The sequence below is a fragment of the Geospiza fortis genome, unplaced genomic scaffold (assembly GCF_000277835.1).
Source record: "Geospiza fortis unplaced genomic scaffold, GeoFor_1.0 scaffold403, whole genome shotgun sequence".
Lineage (NCBI taxonomy): Eukaryota > Metazoa > Chordata > Aves > Passeriformes > Thraupidae > Geospiza > Geospiza fortis.
Genome location: NW_005054336.1, coordinates 1,324,528 through 1,343,014, shown reverse-complemented (window position 1 = coordinate 1,343,014; position 18,487 = coordinate 1,324,528). Strand labels below are relative to the sequence as shown.

Sequence of the window (18,487 nt, the reverse complement as noted above, 5' to 3'; positions counted from 1 at the left end):
GACAGCCTGGCGCTGAGCCCGGCCCGGCAGCCCCAGCCCAGGTGTGCTTTATCCACATCGCCACCTGTGGGGCTCCCGCAGCCCTGCAGCCCCGGCCTGGGCTGGGCACGGAGCCGTGTGCCCAGCGATCGTTTAGAATTGAAAGGAAAATCGTCTACCTGGGAGAAATGTAAATGGGAAAGCGTAGGATAGCTAACATACATTTTGCTTCTAAATATATAGAAAATAAAATATCGACATTTGAATGGCACCATAGGTATGATTTAAACACGGGAGAAAATTCTATGTTTCTCCATAGACTGCGACATGTTCAGTGTCTGCTTAAAGCAGACTTGGGAATTCATGGAAAGCTTCCACAGGGGAAGGGGAGAGGACCAGTGTTATGGTTAATTTTTTTAGCATAGGTCTAGAAATATATCATCTGGATGTAATCTCCATGTACGTATTACATTTAAACATACTCAGCAGTTTTAGATTTGTTATGTATGTACAATTTAAAATATATAAAGCAACAAGGCATGCTACAGATAATCAACAATCACTGATATTTTAGCTCTCTGACAGTTAAGAACACAAGAACAGAGCAAATGCCAAGCTCAAATAAAATCTACATTGTCTAATTATCTAAGCCTGTAATGGCTGGAAGCTACCAAATTCAGATTCCGGGAGAGCCATTAGGACCTCTTCTTATTGGAAAAGATATTCTACCAAGAAACTCTGCCATAGGCACTAAAATGTTTACTAGTCTTAAAAATGAGGGTGATACAAAAAACAGGAATTACCTTCTTAAGGAGCAGAGTTTTAAATGGCCTAATGATGTCTTCCAAATTGCATTACAGTGTTCATATCTTTTTCTGAAATCTGATCATCACTAATTTTTGTGATTAATTTTAACACAGGAAATCTTAACTGAGAGCATTTTGCAGAGCAATATTTTTCTAATTTTTCTTTTGTGCAGCATCTGCTGTTGCTGTGCTGTCATCTTCGTTATGTTTTTCATTGTCTATGTGCCATAATGTAATTAGTTAGTTCAACATCATCTGTGCTATTAGATGAGATGTTTCTATGGTAAGTTAACATAGTTCTGTGTAATTGGTAGATTTCAGCAGTAGGCATGAACGTATCCATCAACTTTAGGTCGATTTGAGTCCACAAGATTTAAATTCACTTGGCATACGTTATCCTAGAAGACTGTTAATTTTGGCTGAATGGATAAAAAACACAATGCAGAAGAAAATCTGGCTGCTTATATTGCGGTGCTGTTGGAGTCAGGGAAGGGAAAGCATAAAATTGCTGGCTTAGTAGTTGCAATCTGAATGTCTGGAAAATGTTACAGCCTGGGATCCAAATAACTCTTAAACCGAGATGTGCCCTAAGATACCAGGTAGTCCAGAATTCATCACTTGTCTCTCCATTCAGGGGAAGAGTCTTGGTTCTCTCCCTAAATACTGCATCCCTATGGGACCTCTAGGTTCTCTCCCTGAATCGTGCATACCTAAGGGACTTTCTTTTCCTTTTCACATTAGGGAGAAATGTTGAGGCTGCTGCTTTGAGATCTTCCATGTGGCACTTTGCTGATCCACGTGTCTTGCAAGCTACACCTTTTGAACAAACAAACTTCTAAAACAAACCCTCTGACCCCAGTCTGTCCAGAAACAGTGATGAAAAATCAACAGCCATTCCTTACTTTAAAGTAATGCATCCTTTTACTCACATAGGATCTTCTGCTTCAGGCCTCAATCAATTTAAAAATGTGACTGGATATTTAGTTGGATATCCAGTGATATGGCAGAGTCACATCCTGGCAGAAGCTGGGAAGAATCCTGGATGCCTTCACTCTTAGCATTCTTTTCGAAGCAGTAGACGGTACTGTTTGCCCAAAAGAGTAAGATAAGTTACGTTTAGAAATGTGTGTATAGATTTTGACTTGCTTATAAATATATGAGTAACTTTATTTACAGGAACCCAGAACCATGGGAGGTAATTAGTAAGCACAGTTTGCTTAGGTAAGGGCTTGCAAGACCTTTTATCATCACTGTATCTATAACTTAGGACAGGAGCCAAATAATATAAATGTCAGTAATTACAGATATATATTTGTATTAACAATAAAGTCCACTTTTGGAAGAGCTAAGGCTGTATTTGTAATGACGTCATATGGCTGAAATTGCTTCACCAATTTGTCCTGTGAACATTTCTGTCGGGAGAAATTGATACATTACCACAAGCCAGCAGCAGCAGCAAGTCCTGCAAGTGGGTTCTGTGACTACAGGCAAGATATCAGACTTCGACATTACATATAATTTTTGTTTAAAATTAAAACTCTTGAAAGGCCTCTAGAATATGTGTGTGTAATAACAAGTTCACTACATTAAAAAAAAATTGGAAGTACTATGTGAATTTTGAAAGAGAGCTTTACATCTCATAGTCTATAGGAATTTTTATGGCAAATCAGTTAACACTGATTTGCTACTCTTAAACATATCCTGACAATTGATTTTTGTGGTGACATATCTGTAGTGATATTTTGTCTCAAATATGAATATTTTTATGATTCATATGTCTCCATCTTTAACAGGGAAAAAAGTCCTTTGACAAATACCTAATATAAACTCATACAGAACTTACCTTTTGGGTAAAAAAGTGTTTTCTTCACAGATACTTTTCTAGGACTGGCATTAATATGTTGCCTCTCTTCACTAGTCACTGTAACATATGGAAGGGTGGGAAAGCACAATTTGGTGCTGTTTGGAAGGCCCAAATCATAGGTAAAGTCACCAAGCTACTTTAAATTTACAGTATAAAAAAGATCAACTGGAAAGGAATTACAAAAATAAAAATCTGACTCAATCAGCTGATCAAAATGCACTTACCTAATGCAGAGGTACATGTTTATAACACTATCATTTATGTCATGCGTTGCAATGAAAAATGAAAACTTAACTCTAGCATGTATTATCTAATTAATTAGCCAAGTAACTTTAAATATGCAGAAAAAATAGTATATTATCTCTGAATGAATAAATAGCACATTTAATATTTTTTCATGGTGTTGTCCACACAAAATACCTTTATAATTGCATTGAAATTATTTTCAAAGATGTGTGTACAGTAGGAAATCCTGTGTAATTAGAATATCTGAGTGTATCCAAGAAATTATTTACATGTAACTCATTGCAGTGGAGTATGTCTGATATGTTGATGAAGTTCCCATGATCTCTGAACAATGCTGTAATGCACAGAAAGGTCCATGACCAATGTTTTCTGCCTATTTTGCTCCTATCCACAGAGAAGACATCTGGCTTGGGCTGCAGTAAACCAATGGAGGAACATTTGCTCGAGCTGTTTTCTCTGTAGGTCTTCAGGGGATGTTCTCAACCTGGAACTTCAGCGGGTCTTGTTGTATGATACATCATTAATGGAAGGCACAGGTTTACTAATCCATCTAGATGTTTGTGGTGACTGTTTCTGGTGGAAATTTGACACTGGGCATTGTTTCAAAAAGCTGAGTGAAAGCAAGGTACAGGCTGAGCACTGAAATACACACATCACAGAGATCCCTGTTGAAGTTGTCTTTTTAATTTAAGGGCTACCAGCAATGGCATGAGAAAATGGAGGGTTACAAAAATGAAGAGGAAGAGCAGCCTGGTGACTTCTGTCTGGCAGAAATGCCTCTATCATATTTGATTTGAAATTTACATAGATGCCAGCAGTTATGACACAACTGTCACTTTAAGTTCACTTAACTGGACATGAAACAATAATGGCAAACAATCAGAATGACAGTTCTCCTTCTAGTCTGCAGTGAGGTTCTTGGTATCTCAATTCTGCAACATTTCTTCTGTTCATCCACCAGACAAATGTGTTTCTGTTATTATGATTTCTCTCGCTCAGTGCAGCATTGCTAAAAGCAAGAGGAAGTGTTTCTAAGCTTTCTATTTCATTTTTCAGCCATACCCTTATCAAAGAAAGAGTTTCTTAGTAACAGTTTTTAACATTAACTCTTTAATAGCTACCTTCCTGATATAATCAATTTGTTTAAAATATTATATTGTGTAAGAATATTACATTATTTTTAATATAAAAATATAGCTTTCTGCTCTTAGGTTATTTTTCATAACTGGAGGGACTACTATACTCCATGACCATAACTCTTTTTATCATTCTAGTATGATTCAGTAGCTTTTGCTGTCTTATAAACAATCTTACAATTAAGAGCTAATGTTAATGGAATAGATTGTTGTCATAGGATAATGGTTTCCTGCTGCTAGATAAATGCTGTGGCAATGCTAGGACATTTATTGAAAGTAATAGTGAAGACAAAGCTAAGAGATTTATTTTTAAAGCAGGTGCCACAGATCCAGTGACACCATTCTGTTAAAATTGTTTTATTTCTATTTCACTAAGAGACTGATGAAGATGGAAGCATTTTGCCTGATGTATGCAAGTGCAGCAAAGTGACAGTGGCTCATTTCACCGTAACTGAATAAGCTGCATTGCACTTGGCTTGGGAAGAGATTTATTGTGTGGCTCATCCAATCAGAAAACAGTTTATCCATTAACTATGGCTTTCAAATATGTTGTATTTCCATGAACAAGATGGGGCTTGATGCTTTCTTCCACAGAAAGAGTTATACAGGGTTCACAGGAAAGGAGGAGAGTGGCGCCCTTCAGTGCTTGTTCCACCAGTCATAGCAGAGGCCTGTCCTTTCCTCCATGCTGCAGGGATGGCAGCCTGGAGACAGTGAACCTGTCTGTAGTGTGTTCCCCTCCTCCTAAATCAATGGTTCCTTGTCTCCCTTCTGCATTGGAGGGTGTTGTCTCACTGTTAGCAAATTAGAAATGGCAGGATTGTTCTTACCAGCGCTGCTGTGCAGAGGGTGGACGGGAAAGTTTTTGTGTAGTCTAGTGTTTCCTTTGTCTTTGCATTCACAGGATCTCGAGATTTTGGAAAATTTGCCTTCTTCCTTTTCCATGACTTTCAAAATTACTCACCGCTGAATTCTCCAACAGAGAACTGTGAAAAGCAGAGCTTGTAGAGCTTCATAGGCCCTCTATCTGCTCCTGTGGAATTGTAATAAAACACCTTGATTGCCCCAAATATACAGCTCCTACAAAACTGGAGTCAGTTGTCAGGAAGTACATGGAATCCATTCAATTCAATGGGCTTTCTCTGGACAGATATGCCCTAATTGCATGACTTAGGCTTCAACAAATCCTTTGTCTTTTCTTTTGAACTGTGGAGCAGCTATTCCAAATGGCAGTGCTGTAGCTATGACAGCTTGAGGATATTCCACAAATAATAAAAAACATGATCCCTTCCTACAAACTCTGATCATTCTGAAGCATCTTTAAAGTTGTGTTGTAAAACAGTATAATGACTTTATATAAGCATAAAGTCCCTGCTAGGGTTTCCTTAAGAAACAAACTAATTTTATGTTTAAGGCCCAAGGACCTTGACATCAAACCAGCAATTCACTGTTGCAAGGACTTACTACTCTCTGTAGCTGCTCAAAGCAAAGTTCTGAATTAACTTCTAAGACCAGAGCTTGAAGGCAGTAAACAACTTTAACCTTTTCTTGACCCCAGACACATCTCACAAACAGGAGTTCAGTAAATACAAAAATTTCACTTTAACCCATGTGCAGATATTCTGAGAACTACTTCATTCTTAAATTTCTGAGTTTTAAGAAAATGTTTATACTAACAAGTGGGCAAGTGTTACAGTACCTGTTCCAATCAGGTAAGGTTCATAGAGAAAAACAAAAATGGGAGAGACCTGCAATCATGACAGAATTAACCCTTGCAGCTGTGAGATCTGTTGGGTCATCACACAGTGCAGAGCTCCAGCAAATACATATCCTTCCATAGCACCTGATCTTCTGCTTGTGACTTCTGGTATCAATCTCCTATCTGAAGTTTAGGATTCACAGGAATGATCTTGGAGATGGAGAATTTCCACACCCTTAAATCACTGGAGTCATTTACCTAAGTACCTTTAAGGATGTGACTGTAAGCATTGTAAAGTCTTATGATTTTATTAAAATATTTGGTGTACCTGTTTAAAGTTCCAACTTTGGAATCATGGTCTAAATAGAAATCTGATTTCAACTTTTTTAGTAGCAATTCTGAGTCTTCCTGGTTAGGCAAAACATTAGTTCTTAAACGTCAACCAGAGACAAATGAAAATAATTTGTTCCCATTTAGTATTTTATTTAAAAAAAAATATTCTCCATTTGATCTAATAAATAGTGAGGAGTCTTGACTTCTGGATTTTTGAGATTGCCAGTACAGTAATCGTACGTCCTATCACCACATCCTGAATCTGCCCAAGAAATCCTCCTCAGTTTAAGGAATTATTAAACCTATTTTGTTGATAGGTTTCTCCACATCACATGGGACTGCACACAATCAATCAGTATTTCATTTCCATACCCCATACTGCTCCCCCAAGAGAGACAGAATTCCCCTTGTCAGTTATCCTATCCTAAGGCAGATCCCCAGCCTCTTGCAGCTCTTTGAACTAAGGAGGCTGTGTATATCCCACCTGGATCTGGCCCAGATGCTTTATTTCTATTGCATGAGATGATTAATTATGTGGTTTCTTTCTGTTTGTCTGATACAAGCTGAGGTAAGAGAATGATGGTTGCTTAGTGCACTGTTATTAAAAAGCTGCTTTTGATAGCCCTGAACAGGCTTGAGTTGTGTGCTACAACTAATCATAAAGCTGCTTGCTTGGAAATGTAATGCTTGTTAATACTACACTGTACTTTTATAAGTAAACGAAATTTTGATTGGCTAGAGTTTAACTATAATCAGTAATTAAGGGTCAGCCATCCAGTAAACTCATTAGTTTACACCAATTACATTTGGTATAGTAACTAATGATTTCAGGGATCAAGCCATTTATTTCTAAGCTTTCAAAGTATAATTATTGTGTAAATCAGACAGAGTGTAAATCTTTTCCATACGTTTTGGTTGGTAATTGAGAAATAAAATGGTTTCCAAATGTATTCTCTGTCCAGTTTTTGTTCTGCAGTAGATGTCTCTGGGGACTCTTTAAAGTATATGGAAAAGGTGATGTCAACAGAAGTGTACGCTGGGCAAACTGAAACAGGATTAATTAATAGAGATGAAAGAGAAAAGCTAGCCCCTTGCAAATCATGGTCCAGGTCTCAACTTGGACATCACACCTTAAAATGATAGTTTACAATCTTAAGCATGAGTCACACAGATTGACAAGTATTCAAAATAGAAGAGAATTAAAAGTCCTTTATGTTTAATGTATAAAGGCCTTTCCAATATGCAGTCTTTAAGATGGTGTAATCTCTGGAGCATTTTGCTTTGAAGTTTAATATGTAGCTCCTCACATCCACAGAACATTTTCAACACGTTAAACAAATTAGTCTCTGGTTACAGAAGTTTTTAGATATTTACAAGTTGCCGTTTAACTAAATTTAATATGTGCCAGCGAAGTTGCTCATGCACTTGTTCATTTAGAAAAATGCACTTTTGGAATGATTAATAAATAAACCAGCCTTTCCTATGCCTTCAACTTTGGTGTTTATTTGAAAGCAATTTACTTTAAAAAGACATTAATATCCCTAGAATTATTATTAGAGTAATTGCTTTTACTCTTCTTGGAACACACATTTTTTCTCATTTCCCTTCAGCTCAGACAGCTTTTGACTCAGATATAAACTTCCTATTATTATTCCCCACTCCCCACCCCAAAAATGAAGAATAGGAATTATACACTTTTCACTAAGGAATAATTAATTTGTCTCAAGTATTAGAACAGAGAATTGTAGAATGACTTTGAATGGTAGTCTCTAAGGAATAGCATTGTTTGTTCTCTTCAGTCTTTAATGAGCTTTAGTAAATGGCCAGGAAAAATTACCTTCTTTCTGTAATATGAGAGAAGTGAAGAATGAAGGAAGCTATAGAATCTCGAGGAGAAAATGAGCAGACACACACACACACACACACACCCTGTACCACATCACTTCTAATGGTTAGTGCTCTTCTTTGGAACTGAGCACTAGAGCTCTACTTTTCCATTACAGTTAAAACATATAATGTCCCTAATATTTTTGTAGGAGAGAAAATTCCTGGATGTCTCCCACACACTGACAGTATCTGGCTTATATTGGGGGACAACTGCCTATAGCTGAGTTCTGGAAGTCATTCTGAGTTTCTCTGTTTTGGCATTGATTTTGTATTTTAAGACTCTTTAGTCTATTTTTATTGTATTTCCACCTTTAAAAGCAATTTGCCTTGTAATGCTCCAGCATGCTGCCCTGTCTTTTAATAGAATTCTTTTCCCTCCACCACATATTTGCTGCCACTCGTATCCAGAATGGGAACTGAGGCAGCACTGGCAGATGTGTGTTTCAGCTACAGCTACAAACCTGCCACCATGGATAACAGAGTGGAAGAGAACACTTCCCTTCCCTCCCTTCCAGTCTCCACACGTCCTCACTCCCCAGTCCCATGTCAATCAGTGGTGCTAAGGCAGCTCCATGGCTGCTCTGGGGTGTGAGGGAACTGACACATAGAAGCCAAGTGAGCTCAGTACAGTTCTAAAGGGATCTTGTTGAGCAGGGTCTTTCTCCAGTCCATCCTGTTGGAGCTGTTCCAGCTTGTATGGAACGATTAAATGGATTAAATTGATTGTTCTGTATGGTTGTTGTCAAAGCACTACTGAGAGCAAGAAACCTGGGGTTTGCTACTGTCTTCCAGGGAATACCTCCATACTTGGATTTAAGTATTGACTGGGGCAGGCCCTGGCAGACGTGGTTTCCCCACCCAGGCAAGTGTCTCCACTACAAGACTGAAAAGTCAAGCTCAAGCTTTCCCACTCAAAGAAAGGATTCAGGTCACCCTCCTCACAGAAGAGTTGATAATCTCTTGGGTAGGGTGCAAATTCAAGGGGCAAGAGATTCAAGTTCAAATTGCCTCAGGCAGAGCCTAAATACAAGTCTCCCATATCCTGGCTAAACTGCACCAGCCAGGAGACTGAACCACAAAGCTCAGCAGAGGAAGATGGGCACAGGAGCAAGGAGAGACGTGCAAAAGGCGACAGTGCTGTCATTATTATTCTGTGAGAAAAACCTGGCACAGGTGTGCAGTTCCTAGAAAGCGGCAGAGCAAGCGTGGTAAGTAAGTAAAGCAACACACAGCGTTACAACACCTTAGTCTGATTGTGGCTTTGGATAATGGGTGGTGCTCTCATGGCAGACATCAGATTGCTGACTAGAGCTCAGGATCACGAGGGATCTGAAGAGAGATGATGAAAGTGGGGAGAGCTGCCTGGACCCATCCCAGACATTCAGGGAAAAGATAAAAGTAAAAAGTGGCTGCCAAAGTAAAAATAATTTCTATCATGGGCTCTCTTCAGTGCAATTGTTGGAGAAGAATAAATGGAGAAAGATGGTTGAAAGACAGATAGGAGACAGTGAGAATGGGACTAGTAAGTGAGGCAGAAATGTTGGAAAGAAGACAAAGAGGAAGAAACATCAGAGAGCAACAGGAGGATCGGACAAAGAAAATGGAAAAAAAACATTACTTACCAAGACACTTCACCTCTTATTGCCTCAATCTGCTGGCAATAAAATAATAACAGTAAGAGAATCACAGAGCATTTCAGTGACTTTGAAGTCCATAAATATTTAGGAGACATTTAAGTGGCCTGCTGATTGGGATTGTGTTAAAAAGAGAGCAGGAAAATTTAAGAAAATGTTTTGACAAGTCTAAATCAGGGCTATCAGGAGGAAAAAAAGGAACAGGACTTATATGCTTAATTTTGTATGTGCAACCAAGTATTAAAATCCACACCCAGAACACTTACACTTCTTAACAGTAGAAAAAAAAGCCTTTTTCAGACCAGAAAGAACACATGGTGTAAGGCATGCAGCCGCTCTTTCTTCAGTAACAACCCACTGTAACTCCTATAATTTATTTCCCCCAAGATTCATTTGAACATCTGCAGTATCATTATTTGAGTTTGTTATACTATTAGCCTTAAAATTTTATAAGCCATACAGTAGGATAGGTGACAAGTTGAAAAGTTAAGGAGGGTTAATTTAAAAGTTTTAAAGCAAAGCTATTTTTGAGTTATATAAGTAAAAAAAAGCATCTGAATCCAAACTTCCATGGTTACATTTAAGTAACTCAGAAACTGCTGAAAGGATTTTCTTCGAACTTCACTCAAGACAAATCCCTCTGGGCTAAGACCAAGCATGAGAATTTAACTCAAAAGGTGATTGTTGTCTGAAGGGAGTTTTCTTTTTCCTTTTTTGTTCCCTCCCCTCTTTTTGCTTGTTTTGTTTTCAATGTTCTGAAAAAAAGAAAGCACTAAAAAAAAAGTAAGGGTCTGGAGTGTAACTGTTTCATATCCATTTTACCATTATAGTAAGAAAAATGCTGCATGTAAACTACCTTTTCATTAAAAGCAGACCTCCTGCTTTGCCTTCAGCCCTTCTAGCAGTCTTGGTACCCACCTCTAGTGAGCATTTGATAATGCTGTACCTGGTGACTGAATAGAGAAGTATCAAGCTGTACTCTCAGCCCCATCTGCAGCTCCTCTGCATGCCTCAGCAGCTCTGAGCAGCTCTGATACTGTGGATTCTCCCTAACAGGAAGCCTTCAGAGAGCAGGCAATCAGCAGCTCTGCAGCACTCTTCCCTTTGCTTCCCCATCCCCAGTTCAAGGGAGGTGAAGCATGCTCTGTACCTGCACACACTGACCTAAACCATGGCTCCATTTCTTGCTGGTCTAAGATTTGGAAGGCAAGAAAGACAATCAGGCTTTTCTCACTCACTCTTAATTTGGGGCATCTGGCACTGTTATTCAGTCTTCCCCTTTACAGTTGCAACCAAGGCACTCACCTCCTGGTTTCCTTCTCCCCGTAAAGGAAAAACCTGAACCACAAAATTGGAAATTTCTATTTTCTTTTTCAAAGGCCTGAAGTCAGTCGTCTTTCATAGCAGCATCATGGGTCCTGCTAACATGATTATCTGGATTAAAAAAAAAAAAGGCAGTGGAATTTTTTTCTCCTGTTCATTTCAACTCTCTCCCACATTTTAGTTTCTACAAATTGTCCCAGGGCAGACAAGAGCTTTTCCCTCCCCCTTCTACCAGGCTTGTTTCTGATTTTCTGGCAGCACATCCCATTTACTCACTCATTTGTTTGTTTGTTTTTCCATTTGCAACTTTTGCCCCCTCCAAAGATCTGGCTTGCCCAGGGAAATTACAGTAACTTATTTCATTTCAAATGCATTCAGAAAGGCATATTAATTGTTTCTTCTAATTCAGAGCAGCATCCACATTTGGAATTTGTGAAAAACTGAAGGGGAGGGTTTAGAATGTATTTGCTACAATAACTCACCACATTTTACCCAGGCAACTGAGATATATGCAGAATCAACTTCCCTTGCCTCTCTTTCATATACATGACCTGGATTAAAATCTGCTTTGGGCAAGGACTAACTCCTCGTTTGTGGCCCTAACACAATGTGGCAATACTGTAACACCTAGGGATTTGTTTCAGGAGATCCTGATTTTGGAACCAAAATGCATGTTTCCTGATGACTGCTAACAGTGAACAGTGGGAAATACAGCTGAAATGGGCGCACAGAGATGCATCAGGAATCCATAGTCTTAGACTCAGTTCTTTGTTTTAATTTTGGGGAAGTCTACTGTGGCAAAACAGAGAGGCCTTCAAGTTGATATCATGATGTGGTAGCCTGCAGAGGGATAAGCACCTCCTGGAAGCCTGCAGCTGTACCACCCTACAGGCACAGGCAAATTTTGGCAAACATTGGAAAAAACAGAGAAACTTAGAAAAAAAAATCACAACATTTAAGCAATCAGAAAGCTTTTCCATTCATAAATGTCCCATCTACTCTCCACCACCAAATTCTGGGTATCATTTTTCAGTCAGCAATTGGCATTCAGCACTTTTAGCTGTCTGCTGCTATCTCATTCATACAGCTTTTTCATTGCAGGTCAATATTATCTGACTAGGTTCAGATTAAATCTTAATACACCGTTCATCTGAAAAACACCAACTCCAAGCACATTGAAAAATTGCAAACATAAACACTATAGTTTTCATGGATGAGAATGTATTAAAATGTTTTCCAAATGGAAGAGTAGCAGGAAAAAGAGGAATGTGAAGTTATGATCACAGAAGAGAATGCCCTTTTTTCAGCCGGGATTTTATGTAAGAGTGAGAACGAATGTGGCAAAGAGAAGAAAGGTTTGTCTCCTCACTGCTGCTTCTCTAGCAAAGATGATTTTCACATCAGCCATGGTAAAATTAGACAGAGGAATAGCAGATCTGAATATTGTATGGGAAGATGTGAAATGAGGAAGAGTTCAGTGCAGTTCAAGGATGGCAAAGTATAAAGAAGGCAAATGGAAAGTAAGAGCTGAAACTGGAAGAGATGAACTGAAGGAGCCTAATATGAAGACCCCAGTTTAATTAAAAAAGGCAGAGCAAGCTGAACAGAGAAGACTCATTTAAAATGTCAAAATATATCTTTAGTTCTGGCAGCTAAAGTAAAAATAAAGGCAACATCCATAGAAAAAACATGGAAGTTGAGGGGTGCAAGACTGGGTTCAAGGATGGAAGTGCTGTGAAAACCTGAGACAATAGGAAAGCTCCTCTGGGAGATGACAGCACTGTTTATAGCACTTATTGCTGTCTTCCAAGAACCCAACATACTGCTCCATTAGCAAAAGGGATCACAAATCACCTAATCTGTTTAAGCTAAGGCAGCCAGAGTCATTTCACCTGGTGATGAACATGGATATGAGCTAACCAGGCTGGCTTTACTTGTAATGCATTAGGGAATGCTTGCTTGGCCTCTTCTGATGGCACAGATATGGGGAGGGACCAGAGCAAGCAGCAAAATGTGGTATGGTTTTCAGCTAGTAAAGGGTGTCTAAAGGCACTGGTGAAGATATTTGTTTGGACTAAGTGAACACATAAACACGAAGACTGGAACCAATATAATCTTAAGGTTGAATAAAACTCAAGGAAAAAGTTATCATCAGCAATACAGAAAGCAAGAAAATGCCATCTTTCTCCATCTCACTGATATGAGTAAGGAACACTTGCATCAAGGGTATTGAATTGGTAGGGTTAGGAAGCACACCAAAAACTAAGTTTCCATACCAATAATTTACTCCTACCAGAGTGGTTCTGTTCTTCAAGGTAGGTAGATCATGGGAAGTTTGTTTCACTTCAGCTACTCCTACAACAAATCAAAGAGAGAGAGAACAAGAATTTTGGTTCTAAAAGTGAAGAGATTTTAGAAACATTAAAATAACATATTAAACTGAAACATGGAAATATTCTCAGTAGTCACCCCTGTGTTGCTCCCTATAATTATAGCTGAGAATCACAAATACACATTTTGTTTAGAGGCCACGCCTTCTGTATTTTTAGGGGTTCTGAAGCTCTAAAACTTTTGCTATTAACTTCATCTTCCATGTTAGCATTTACATTGAGGCCCTTAATATCTGACTCAGTGGGCCTTATGTTGTTTAGGTTTCCACCATTTATCTCATTTTGGCTGCCTTGTCAGTCACATTTCTGTAAAGTTCAGCTGAAACCAGTAGTTCCTGTTACTGGTACTTTGCATTGCAAAAATTAAGCAGTAGAATTTGCAATAAAAGTCATTCACAGAACATTCTTATACAGCACATAATTTGCCAACAGCTAAATTAATCTTGCTTCACAATGTGAGGCTGTGTACATGTGGTTTCTGATACAAAAGGGTCCAGTGAAATCAACAGTATGGGCATCATATTAACTCAGAACCAGCTTCTTCAGGTCCGTGAAGCTTAGCCATGTGCCTGCTAATTTAGAACTCAAAGGTAAGCAAAGATCTCAGCTCTCCTTTTTAAACAGTGTGAAGTTTCAATCCAATTTACCTTGCATAGATGAAAACATAAATCAGTAGCTGCTCTCCACTGCACATACTAATTTAATGAGCTGGGGCTTTGACCACATGTGTGTACACACTCTGGGAACCTGAAGACCTTTCCCTCTATGCTGCATTAGGTTTGGATACATGCCAAAGAACTACCTATAAACTCAAGGGAATGGGGAAAGGCAGTCTGGGCCACCAGTCAGCACCAGGGTCTAAAACAAGGGTGTGAGACACAAGTCAGGGGTCAAGCACCATCCATAAGCTCCAACTGATGACCAGCTGAAGATATTCAAGAGCTGCTACAAGTAGCACCAGAGCCCAGAGAGCAGCCCCAAAACATATCTCAGGACAATGTCTAGGGTCATCACAGCTCAGCTGGAAAGGGCTGGATACAGTACAACACAGAAGATCTGGAAGAAAATTGCAAGAGGGTGACACAAAGATTTCCTCAGACCTACATTTTGGCTCATTGCCTAGGGTACTACAAAACAAATCAAATTTGGGGTTTTTTCCTAGTAAGTCTTCAAAACAGGTGTGTAATGACAGCTCTGTCAGAATGCAAAATGAAGTTCATAATAAAAAGACAGAGGATAAATATTCATGCACAGCCACCAAGTCTGCTTTGGCACCATTCACATTGTGTGACTTTTGTTGACCTGACAATACTGTGACCTGAAATACAGACTTCAAGACAGCAGTGTCTCCTCAACTCCTGTCTCCTCTCTGTCTTGTCCCACAGACCACTGACCCAGAGGGATGAAGCCTTGCATTTATCATTCTCAGACCTCCATGAATCTGAGTCCATTCACAAACAGTTCCCTTCTTCAGTACTAGTCTAAACCAATTCTCTTCACACACTTGTCCAGGCAAAAACTCCTTCAGTCCCAAGCTGTTCTTTCAGATGTGCAAAATAGTGAAAATAGACTTCTCTGAGGAGATGTTCCTGAGCAGATAATCTTAAAAACATGACTACCAATGTCACGTGTCTTTGGCTTCACAGAGAAAGTCAATGTAAACCCACGAAAAAGCAAAATAAAGGCAATGGATATAGGTACAACATAGAAAACCAAAATGCAGCTGGAACATCAATTCATCATACAAAAGCATAGATTGCAAGGCACATTCAGATAGTACTGGTCACCTCTGGTGACCAGAATTAATAATTTATGCCTGAAATTAATTTAAAAGCATGCTTATCTTAGCTTATCAAGTAATACTTACTAAAAATAAAAAATCAGAAGTTCTGTGATGTGAGAACAAGTTACACTGGGAGCAGAATGTCCGGACATCCGCAGCCTGTGGGACGGGATGGGATGGGAGGGCCATCTGCTATCAGCATCTAGGAAACCTGCTTTTGGTGGAAAGCTTCCTTGCAGCCTCTGTCTTTGTTAGAGTAACTGAGTTTGGCTCTTATTGCTCTGGTTCTATCCATAACTTTAGTTCAGAGTGCCTCAAATCTAGGCCTTGCTGAGCACCCAAGTTCACTGCCCTCTAAAAGGGGGTAGTCCTCTGTGCTGGGGTCTCTTGGTGGAGTGATGCTGAAATCAAAGTAACTTTGCACAGGGCACAAGAATCCCTGCTGCCAGATCCCAGACCATAGTACAAATAACGCTTGTCTAGAAAACACACACAGGTTTTCTGCCTTGAAGAAAAGCCAGCAGAAACAATTTGATCATATTTCTCTCTTAGCTACATGAGAGTGTAATTTACTTTTGCATATCTTCATATGCAAAGTCACACTGGACCCAACAGTGCAAGTATCCCCTTCACTCTGTTGGTGTTTGGTTTCTTATTAGAAATGTTACCAGAAGGTAAACACAATGCACAGGAAGGTTTGTTGCAAAGTAATGAGGTTTCAATACCATACCACATCATGCCAGCAACACAAAAATATTTTAACAGGTTAGAAATATTTTTGGTAATTACAAAGAAACTGAAAAAAAAGCATTCCCCTTAGCTGACAACATGCATTTTATACAGAAAGAGACAAGATATGAGACCATGAAAATTGTACAGACACAAATATTTGACATGTATCCGAAAGGCAGAAAAATATATTAAAATGATCGTAGATTGAGCAACATGGAAAAAATTCTCTCAGCAGGAAAACCCAAAATTTTACAGGTGTCTGAGAAAGCAGAACAGACACTGTTACAGGTTTCTGAGAAAGCAGAACTGACACTGTTTGTGTGACAATACATAACACTTTCACCTGAAATTTTACAGCCACTTCTAGATATTGATGACTGTCTCTTTTGATATAGCTATTATTGCTTGGTTGGGTTTTTTTGTTTGTTTGTTTGTTTTTTTGGTTTTTTTTACAGATAGAGAAACCAGGTTTCCAGAATGACCAAGAGACTTTACTAAGGTCAAACAGTAAGTCAGGGACAAAGACAGAAACAGACCAGTTCTTCCCAATCTTATTCTCAGTCTACCCCATTAACAGATTGTACAACCATGAAAAACGATCTCTTCCCGGTGAAAAGGTAGATTTTGCAAAGAAGATAACAAGTTCCACCCGTCTCTCCAGCTGATACTAGCAATAGTGAAAATTTCATTCTGCAGAAAAACTGCCGATGCAGCACTTGTAAAAAACCTCCAAATTCATGTGCAGATCAGAAACTGCCGGAGCGCTTTCAGCAGCTGCAGCTACCACACACTTGCAGAGAGTCATTTGAACTCATCAGATCTGACTCCGGGACAGACAGCGGAGCCCAGATGGCTCGGCTGTACACAAAGCCCTGCAGCCTCACGGCGTGCCTGGGGCCCCGCACATTTTCTGGGCGCCAGGTTACGATGGGAGAGCGCAGTCACAGCCCCACGGGCCGCCTGCGGTGCCGCTAAATGGGGGACGCCGGCAGGACACACACACGTGCAAGCGTTTAAATACTTGTTATTGGGGACTACACCAAAGCCTACAATAGACATTTTGCCTTGGGATGTTTTCTCTGCTGTGTTGCAAAAAAAAAAAAAAAAAAAAAGCAATAAAAATATGTGCTAGTCTGAGGGCTCTTTTTCTGCTTAACCAGCCCCTTTATTACTGCCCAGCTTCTATCTGTACATATCCTTTCTTCTGACAAGCCTGTACCTGCTCCAAAGGGCAAAGCTCGTATCTCAGACAGGGATTCCCGACACACACATTCTCACGTGCCTGACTTCACTACAGGTCAGACTGGCATGGATTTGAAGGCGCCTGCCCACAGGCCTGTGGGCAGGCCTCTTCAGCCGGACCAGGTAAGCGACCTCGAGCCCAGCCTGGCTGCACAGGGGAGTGAGAGCTGTGCCAGCCCCGCATCCAGCCCCGCATCCAGCCCGTGGCGCTGGGAGCACCACAGCAAAAGCGTTTTCAGCAGCGCCGGCCGTCCACATCCCCGGCAGAAACCAGCTGGAGGAAGCTTGGAAAGCCCGGCCTTTTTATTCTCCAGAATTAAGACTTTGATTAGCTGCTGGCACAAGACCAAAACTCCATCTGAAATGCTTTAGACAACCCATCTGCACTGGGTTTGGGAGTCTGAGGAGCGCATGCTGTGGCCCGCTCCTCACCCGTGCCAGGCGAAAACAAGGGGGAAAGCAGGGGGTGAGCTGGCTGGGGCGGAGTGCCCAGGGGCAGCGGGAACGCTCTCGCCCCCGCACCCAGCCCGCACCCGGCCCCTCCTCATGCCGCCCCTCGGGCTGCCCCCGCGCAACGGGGCCCGGCCCGGGCTCACGGCCACCCTGGGGGCCGCAGGCAGCCCCTGTGCCTGGGGGGAGCCTGGGCTCCGCTCCTGCTGCACCCGACCATGGCTGGGGCTCCTTCCCTTATCCTCCCAGATCTCTGTGGTTCTTCATGAGCACCTCATGATAAATTCCATAATTATTCAGCTCTTACTACCAACACCAAAATACATCGCTCAGAGTAAGTTAGCCGAGATTCATTAGAATAAGACATCTAGTAGGCACATGTGCTTTATTAGCCTCTTACACCAATAGTTTTAATTAGGTACATATTTCACAACTCTGAAGCTGCTCGAGTGAAGCCCTCCTTTTATCTCTTTTATTTACAGTAACAAGCTATCAAACAAATACCACCATAATTAAACTCAGATGAAAAAAAAATTAAATTTTCACTAATGGTGACCTACACAAGCCTTAGGTTTGGTAAACTTTGATTTTCAATTGATGAAGGGAACACCCTGCAGCCGGACAGGTCGCTGGGGCGGATGTCCCTGGCTCCAGCCCTGCCTCCATGTCACCTTCAGGTGAAGAGGAGAGCGCTGCCTCGGGTAGAGACCGCGGGGATGAGAAAAGTGATTAAAATCCAGAACGTTGCTAAATTATTGATGAGGAATTTAAATGATGTTATAAAAGAGGGAAATACAGGCGAAAATGTTACACATTCATGGAATTTTTACTCATGCATAATAATAAGTTGAAAACACTTTGGTTGTAATGCTCCCGGAATTGCAGGGCGGGCAGGGGGGTGGGCGCCCTGCGTTTCTCGGGCCCGCCCGCCCCCACGCCACTCGGCGAGCAAGGGCGCCACCTGGCGGGCGCTAAGGCGAACG

The 18,487-nt window shown here is 40.5% G+C and overlaps 1 long non-coding RNA gene across 1 annotated transcript in view; it reads right to left on the bottom strand.

The window, feature by feature from the left end:
- Positions 1-13,204: 13,204 nt before the first annotated feature.
- Positions 13,205-18,487, bottom strand: part of LOC115947980 — a 29,276-nt gene continuing 23,993 nt past the window's right edge. Inside the window, exon 3 of the long non-coding RNA XR_004081833.1 lies at positions 13,205-13,262. This is a non-coding gene — a long non-coding RNA (uncharacterized LOC115947980). The remainder of the gene's footprint in view (positions 13,263-18,487) is intronic.